This window comes from Chiloscyllium plagiosum, chromosome 11 (genome assembly GCF_004010195.1).
Source record: "Chiloscyllium plagiosum isolate BGI_BamShark_2017 chromosome 11, ASM401019v2, whole genome shotgun sequence".
In the NCBI taxonomy this organism is placed as follows: domain Eukaryota; kingdom Metazoa; phylum Chordata; class Chondrichthyes; order Orectolobiformes; family Hemiscylliidae; genus Chiloscyllium; species Chiloscyllium plagiosum.
The window spans coordinates 69,819,094-69,828,726 of NC_057720.1; positions in this window are offsets into that span (position 1 = coordinate 69,819,094).

Consider the following 9,633-nt stretch of genomic DNA (forward strand, 5'->3'; position numbering starts at 1 on the left):
GTGTATCTGTGTGTGTGAGGGTGTGTCTCTGTGTGTGTCGGTGTGTCTCTGTGCGTGGGTGTGTGTGTGTCTATGTGTGAGTGTGTGGGTGTGTATCTGTGTGTGTGAGGGTGTGTCTCTGTGTGTGTCGGTGTGTCTCTGTGCGTGGGTGTGTGTGTGTCTATGTGTGAGTGTGTGGGTGTGTATCTGTGTGTGTTTGTGAGAGAGACAGACAGAGCTTCCAGCCAACCCTCAACATACTGGAGTTCCCCCTGTCAGTCTGAACAGATGTGGTGCAACTTAACTGGGAGACCTGGGCGCTGTGGTGCCGGAGGAACGGCCACTGGCACACGGTTGACTGGCAGCCTGACCCTCTGGAATGGCCAACCTCAAGCAGGAAGCCAGCACAGGCGCCGTCTTTGGAAGGAGAAGGCGCAGGGGCTCAGACCTTCCCCGAGCCTGGAATTGACATCTCATTCCAGACGTGGGGAGGCCGCGATGCGTGTGGCTGGTCGGACCGTGCTCTGCCTTCTCAGTGAGCGGCAATGACCCGGGGGCACGCCATCAGCCGCTGGCCTTTGGTTAGAAAAGGTGGGAAATTGGCGACCCGCTCCAGCCCCAGCCCCAGCCCCAGCATGGCCACATGATGGTGCACAGGTCGATAAGCAGGACCTGCCTGAGACTGACAAGCTAACTAGATAAACAACGCTGTTCAGATAATGGCAGGCCAATGATTAACCAGCAGAGCAGGAGTGAGCGCCTCCGGCTCAGCACTAGACTTGTTCCCGCTGCTCACCGAGAGCCGCCATTACATTGGGTAAGTACCTGACCAACTTTGGTCCGGCATCTGTAAACGGTAGCTTTTGTGATTCAAACTCTTGGTGTCATTAGCAGTTCACTCTGTGAACTGTAGGCTGTCAGACTTGAATCGGGTTACACGTTTCTTTGCAGATTGGTGCTAGCCACTTTCAGACACACTTGTTCAGTCACAGAAACATTACTGGACATCTTGGGTATAGTAAATATACACTGACTGTAGCAGAAGGGGTTAAGGCTGTGTGTGTGTGATAAGCTAATAAGACAAGCCTACTTCGCACGAACGGATGCAATGTCACATCTCGCAGCCTCATGGCAAGATGAAGCCACAGGAAGATGTTCCTTAAATGGAGTTCATGTTTTGCAGACTCTCTTAAGTATTAACGCAGCAGGACCAAACATGTATGGTGGCAGCGATGAAGGGAGCATGTAGAAATGTCTCTGCTATTACCAGAAACATACAAGCAAGTCACAGGTCCCAGTCAACAAAAGCATGGCTGAATTGGTGTGGAACATTTACCAGGTATGGAACTCCGCTGAAAAGCCAAGCAGTGAGCAGGTCACTACAATGTTGGTATGCAATAATTAATTGTATAGATGATATACTAAGAAGTAACATCATTGAGCACGCCAAATATAATAACCATACCCAGCTGCAAGGGACAAATATTAAGACTTTTGTCAATGATCTGTACAGAGATGCAGAGAACTGTGAGTTTGGCAGTTTAAAGAGATGAACTAACTAGGGACAAAATTGTTTTTGAAGTCTTGGATGAAGTGTGCAGTTGAGCGATGATCTAACCTTAACAAAGACAACTCAACAAAGCAGACAACCTGAGTTCAGAAAGCAAAATTGGCTGAGCATTTGGGGTGACAGGGAAAACTATTTCCCAATAAAAACTGGCACATTGGCTTACATTATGTTTAAAAACAAAGGAATTATTATACGCAAACAAGGAAGTGTGGCGAGTGTCCATTAACTGCCCCAGCTAACTTATTGGAGTGGCTGGAAAAAAAGGCATCAGTGTGAAAATTGCTTTGCCTAAGGGACTGAATACCAGTTTTGCAAAAGGGTCACTTCCAAATTGTATATTGCAGCAATAAGCAGAATAAGCATTATATAATGAACAAAAAAGAGAAGTCCTGAAAGATGATAAAGTCAAAGAAAGAGAAAATTTTAATGATATTGAGGAGGCTTTCTTTGGAGAGATCCAGGAATCAAGCAGAAGTTCCTGGAGTGGATGTAGGTTTGCTCGCTGAGCTGGAAGGTTCATTTTCAGATGTTTTGTCACCATACTAAATAACATCTTTAGTGAGCTCACCTGCATCCAGAACCTCAACCTGAGCTACAAATTTCTCAAAACTCACTAGTTCCTGGAGTGCTGATATCCTAGTACAGGAGAACAAGACATATATTATATTTGACACAGGTGTGGCAGTTTTGGATCTTTCTGATACTGAACTGTGGTTGGAGAAAGGATTCCTTCAGCCATCAGATATAAGAGTACATGGGCTGCAGCTATAAAACCCAAGGTCACATGACAAGCGAATACAACCCTTCAAAATCGGGAGTGAAAATTTATTAAACCTTGCATATGTGATCCTACACCAGAGTTGTTCAATCTTAAACAGGAAAGCCTGTGCTGACGTATGTCTAGTTTGCAGAGCAGGAGAGCTGGAAGCTGAAAAGATTAGTTTAAAACCTTCAGAGTTGAATTTCTGGCAGTTACATAGGAATCTGAAAGGGGAAGACAGCATGCTCCATCACTCCATGTCCTAAAACAAAGCCAGTAGTTCCTGTCTACACCCAGAAAAAATGCCTCAATCCACTCTTGCCAAAGTTAAAGAAGGAAATTGACTATATGTTGAAGCAATGAGTTATTTTGTCAGTGTCAGAACTAATAAGACGGTGCTTGGTGGTAGTACCAGTACCAAAACAGATCTGTCAGAACCAGTGTAGATCTTCACAACTGAACAAAGTAGTCAAACACAACATTCATTCAGTACTGTCTGTGGAAGTTTTTTTCCTGACAGGTTACTCTTCAGTATTCCCCTCTCTTTAAGAGAGGCCATGGCTTAGTGGTGCTATGCAGGTAATGTTTGGGGAACTCAGTTTGAATCTCACCATGACAGATGGTGGAATTTGAATTCGATAATAATTTGGAAATGAGAGCTTTATGATGACCATCAAAATATTGTAGATTGACAAGAAAACCCATCTGGTTCATTAATGTCCTTGAGGGGAGGAAATCTGCTATCCTTACCTGGTCAGACCTACACATGATTCCAGACCCACAACAATGTGGCTGACACTTAACTGCCCTGTGGGTAGTAGGGATGGGCAATAAATGCTGACCCAGCCAATCATAGTGGATACTTAAAAAAAGTATCACATCAGCATCAGAAATCTTCCAGAGAAAAGTGTCAAGGAGAACTGGATGGAATTGTATGTCACTTAATCTGATGTCCTGATCCCTTGGACATAACATGACACCACAGTATGAGATGTGTTCCAAAACTGACAAGAAGCAGGGCATACACTCAACAACAAATACAAATTCTCTCAGTCAAGTTCCTTCAGCATATTGAGGATTCATCTAGGGTCAGAGTTGATCCACTGAAGACAAGAGCAACCAAGAAGTTTCAAGCTTCTTGGAATATGTCTGTGATTTAAAGATTCATGGATAATATAAGCCCAGTTAAAAGTTATTCCTCGATCTATCTCATCAATGAGCCACTGTGTCCATAGTTATAAGACAATGCATGATGCTGGGAGGAAGCACAACTGAAGAGTTTTGAAAAAAAATCAAAGAGATGTTGATATCATCCAATATTTTAGCACATTAAGACTCAGAGATACTAACTATCTTACCCTCAGATGCATCTTCTCCAGAACTAGAAGCACTACTCTTTCAAATAATGGTGGATGGAAAGTGAAATTTGGTTTACTATACATGCTCCTCACTGGTAAAGACTGAACAGAGCTATCCAGTGACAGAGAAACAAAAAATATTAGCAGCTACATGGACTTGTGGACAGTTTGTAAATTACATTCTTGGTCTTCATTTTGTGATAGAAACTGACCACAAATTCTCAGTAACACACTTAAACTCTAAGGAGGGAGCAAAATGCCACCATAGGCACAATGATGATACTGAGGATGATAAGATTTGATGCAAAAGCAGAATTTGTGCCTGCAAAAGAGTAGACAACACCAGGTGCCTTGGCCTTTATCCTTTTGGCAAGATGTGAAAAAGATAATGTAGATTTCATTGAAAAAGTAGAAATGTTTATATCAGTAAGAACTAGCAACAACTCACTGACCGAAAGAAATCATTGTTGCACAGGACTTTAAACTTAGGTGAGAGAATACCGTGTCGAAGGAGGCCTGTACACATGCCACCCAACCTTGTTCTCAGTCAGAACCTGAAAAGAAAGAACCCATTGGTGAATAATTTATTCATCTCTTTCCAGTAATTTGTCATTTCAAGAAATCTAAGGCTCTAAACACTGCAACAATTGGGTGAAGGATATCTGTGTCTCATAATGCCAAGCAAGACCAAGTTATTCTCCTTGGTGACCAGGCCTTTCAAAACAATTAAAAGAGTTCTTTTCAAGCAGTATTATTTGTACTATGCGCCATTAGGAGACAAAATAACTATTGATATCATCATCCTTTCCATCATTCCATGATGCACATTACCCATGTGCATCATCTTGAGATAGTCCTCTTCAAAACAGAGAAGAAAAATGTTCTTGATCATAGGAAACTACTGTTCCAGTTAGCTAGATGTCAAGCAATTGTAGGCTCACAAATCGGAAGCAGGGATTACATCCATGGAGACGACCTTTGCAACACAATGGACCCCATTTTGTCAGTGGGTAATTAATAGAGTTTACAGCATCATATGGATTTGTCTATGCTACCAGTTCACTAACATATCCTCAAGCCAATTGTGAAGCTAAAAGAGGAATGTATACAGCGAAAGCATTGAGAAAAAAGCACTCAGATTTCACTTCAGAAACTATCATTCAGCCCCACTCAAAAATGGTTTCTGTCCGTATGGACTCCGCATGGGAAGAAGACAGAGAATTGAACTTCATACTCACCCATAGACATCCATGATGTTTGTAATAGATGATAATTTGATTTAAAAAAGCAAAGGACAAAGAGGATGAGTAACCATTCCAATCAGATATGGAAATTTGATAAACATCGCAAAACACAGAGCCTATCACCTCCATCTGGGACTGCGTTCTTGATTTGAGTTGAAAATGTGTTGTTGGAAAAGCGCAGCAGGTCAGGTAGCATCCAGGGAACAGGAGAATCGACGTTTCGGGCATAAGCCCTTCTTCAGGAATCCCTTCTTGATTTGAGTCCAAACCCATGGATAAATGGTGGAGCTGACACCATATTCACAGTTATATCCCATTCCAAACAAAAATAGTGCATAGAACAGAACAGGCATGCGCATGTTTCCACATAGAAGCAACTTTCTACGCAATGAAAATAGCCATTAACATAGTCAAACAGACCAGAGCTGCTCCATTCATCTGCAGATCGAGAACAAAATCTGATTGCTGAACTCAACTCATCTGTCAATTCTCTTTCTGTCCAACAGACTTGAAAAAGACTGAATATTCCAATCCCCACCAAAGAATTTGCGACCATGTTCAGGGAGAGATATGAAACTGCCACAGTGTTGGCTCTATAAAGAAATGAAAGTCAGGGTCTTGGAGGAGATTTAATATAAGAGGTTAAATCTGATGAGACTTCATCACAAAATGAAGCCACAATAAAATGTGTCTTAATAAAATTAATATTCTTTGTACCTCAGCAAATTATGTAAATACTCCATGTATTATCACAATGCAACCATATTATTATAATTACCTGCTTAATTTTTCAGTCAATAGTATTATGAGGTGGATTTCACTAAGAGAATGCTGTTAGACTAAGATGAAGGGGATCAGTAGTGTGACCATATCACATGCTGTGTCAATATATCAGTTGTCCCATATTTCTATTTTAACTGAAATCTGAGAATGTTGTTGTTGAGTGAAGTGTTGACATGAGGAATATAGCAAGGTATCCAAAAATGTCCCTTAGCATGACTCCTAGAATCTAGTATTGATAAAGTCCTGGACCAGATTGGTATTCTCTTGCCCTTTTTTGGCATTTATCTGAAAAACATTATCCATGTACAGGGAATGGGGAAGTGGGGGGAAAAAATAATGCTCATTTTAATTGCTAAGTATTGTGGACTGGAAATATTCCCAGGCATTGACTTGGCTTTAGTTGTATTGATCATTCCATATTCATTCACTAAGGTTTAGTTATACATTAAATGAAAAGTACATTACTGCCATTGTTCTGTCAAGAGAAAATGTTACTAACCTTTAAAACATCAAACATGTTACAAAAATGCCATGGCTAACTTTAGTATACATTTTGTTTTGTTCTGTTTGTTTCAATATTGTTTAAATTCAGACAGCTACACATTATTATTAAATGAATTATCCAGATTTCTTTCAGTGCTGTCTCAATTGGGTACTTGTTTTTGAATGTGTGTGTTGAAATGATGAGTGCTGATGATGACACTGGGAAAATTGACTATGAGGAGTTGCTGAGCCAAACAGTGCAAGAACATGCACAGTTTAGCAAATACTAAAACACTTTGGATTATTACAAACATTCCACCAAACCAGTGTCTTCTGTAGAACATATATAAGGCATACTTGACCAAATAATCCTTCTGTAAAGCCTTTCCAATGCACCCATGCTTAAAAACTAACTGTTACATTGTACATCAGAGTCAGGTAAGTCTCCTTGGTGTAGTAGTTTCCTGCAGCCCAGAGATCATACATGCAGAGCATATTTAGTTAGTCTTGTCAGTATTTGTCTTAAAGGAACAAAGGAAAACAGTTTAACCATCCAGTCTTCTATAAATAGCAAGTGATGGCCTTCCCAGTACAAAAGCTAACTGGCTGTTGAATATCTTTGGTGTTTTTGGCTTAAGTCTTACTTAGTAAACTATTTCAGGTATTTTTCATGTTATTTGATGAGCTGTTCCCCATGTTAGTCCTAAACTTGCTTAATACCTATTTGTGTCCATTTCCCTTTACCCTAGAGTCATGGCTTTTCTTCAAACTGCAATAACGTTACTTTCCCTTCTAGTTCCATTTGATATATCTCTATAAAACTTTGCTTCTTTAACTTCTTTCAAGTCTGAACAACATGTGTATATTTCAAAACTGAATCCACTGACACAAGAGCTTTGAAGCATTGCCATGTTATATTGCTGCAAGAAGTTTTAACCTGTGTCTCTGGAATTCCTCATTTACTTCTCAGAGGAATTCCTTAATTAGTTGTCATAAGTAGCTTAATCCTGACTGTTATATTTTTTAGTCTTTGTACCCTTCAGCTTCGGCCGTAGCAGTGATACACTTCAGGCAGGATGTCAAGAGAATGGCAGAAGAGATTTACTAGAATGAGTTCAGAGGTCATAGAGACCTATGTCATAGAGATGACAGCACAGAAACACTCTTCAGTCCAACTCGTCCATGTCAGCCAGATATCTTAACCTAACCTATTCCCATTTTCCAGCACTTGGCTCATATCCCACTAAACCCTTCCTATTCATATATCCATCCAGATGCCTTTTCCATACACGTACCGTCCTATGTGTGAAAACTTTGCCCCTTAGGTCCCTTTTCTATCTTTCCCCTCTCACCCTAAAACTATGCCCTCTAGTTCTGAATTCCCCCACCCCAAGGAAAGTATCTTGTCTATTTACCCTATCCATGCCATTCATGATTTTATAAACTTCTATAAGGTCACCCCTCAGCCCCCGACTCTCCAGGGAAAACAGGTCTGAGACTTTAGGAACATGGAGAGATAACAGAAACTGAGGTTGTTCTCCTTTGATTGAAAGAGCTTGAGAGGAGATATGTTCAGTAAGTTCAATAATGAATAGTTTCAACAGAGTATATAAAAATAAACTGATTCCATTGGAAGATAGTCCATTAATGAGGAGGTCCATTTAACTTGAAGGTTATTGGCAGAGGAGGAGCTTTTATTTAAGCAGGATGTTTTTTATGAAATGGAATGCGTTACCTGAAAATTCAAACAGATTAAGTATAGCTTCAAATTAGAATTTTGGAAATATTCAAAGGAGAAAAATTACAGATGTGTAAGGAAAGGGCAAGGAATTGGAACTAATTGGATAGCTCTTTCTAACAAACAGCAGAGACACAATGGACTGAATGTTCTCCTTTTGTCTTCATCCTGGCCTTGAGGCATGGGTTTTTTTTAGATTATATTAGATTACTTACAGTGTGGAAACAGGCCCTTCGGCCCAACAAGTCCATACCGACCCGCCGAAGCGCAACCCACCCATACCCCTACATTTACCCCTAACCTAACACCACAGGCAATTTAGCATGGCCAATTCACCTGACCTGCACATCTTTGGACTGTCGGAGGAAACCGGAGCACCCGGAGGAAACCCACGCAGACATGGGGAGAACGTGCAAACTCCACACAGTCAGTCGCCTGAGGCGGGAATTGAACCCGGTACTCTGGCGCTGTGAGGCAGCAGTGTTAACCACTGTGCCACCGTGCCGCCCACAGTAATGCCACTGTGATAATGAATAGCAAATCCAATGTGATAAGTTTTTCTTTGTTTCTGGAATTTATCCTATGTCTCCATAATGTCTCTCCACAGTTTATGAATGTGGTAGAACATCACATCAAAATTCACCTGAAGTTTAATTTATAAAGTAAATTTCCCAAACAAAAATGAGTAATTAAATAATCTAACTGATATATAGTACAATATAGTAGAAAGTCTATTATCTGATCCCCGAACTGAAGAAAAAGCTATGTAATGCTAAGCCATTCTTTTATATCTAATGTTGATAAATGTAGCACTTTCATTTTGTGTAATCTTTACCAACTACAAGAGTTATGCTAATGTATTGTATCTGTTCCTGTGAAGATTTCAATGGGTTCAAGAATCCCCCATTGTCCAACTGTTCACTGTGTTTTCAGTCTTTGTTAAAAACCACAGGACACCAGGTTATAGTCCAACAGTTTATTTGGAAGCACTAGCTTTCAGAGCACTGTTCCTTCATCAGGTGGTTGATGAAGAAGCAGCACTCCGAAAACTAGTGCTTCCAAATAAACCTGTTGGACTATAACCAGTGTTGTGTAATTTTTAACTTTGTATGCCCTAGTCTGACACCAGAACCTCCAAATCATGACTTTTCAGACTTCATTTTTTTAACATTTGGATCCAAGAAACTGAAGAAGTTTGACCTTGTCTAAAAGTGGCTTGGTTCCTCCTTTCTAATCTAGAGCTCAAAACCTGACCTGAACAATGTTCGCTAGATATTGCAAGGGCATGGATTTGTGTTGTTTCAAAACCATGGGTGGCTTTAGACTGGCTTGAAAGGGACAACCATGAAAGCACACACGCCACACCTTAGTCACATCTTTCATTTAAAAAACATGTTTCTTTGCTTATATTTACGATATAATTTCAGTGTCCAATAGTCAGCGCCCAGGCCTTTTTGATGTGCTTGCTAAGGTTCTAGTCGATCAGAGATGATTGCGGTGTTTAAGATGAGGCTCCAGAGGAACACAAACTTGCATTTCTATAGTGCCATTTGTGTTACAAATTGATCCACAAAGCTTCAGAGGGAGATATTAGGACAGATATGACCCTGTGAATTCAGAGCACGGTTAGGCTGTTTGGTCAGATCCTGGCAGATCTGATAGTTTCTCTCCTACCCACTATACCTTTTGATTCCTTGTCGGTCAGAGTCTACCTAACA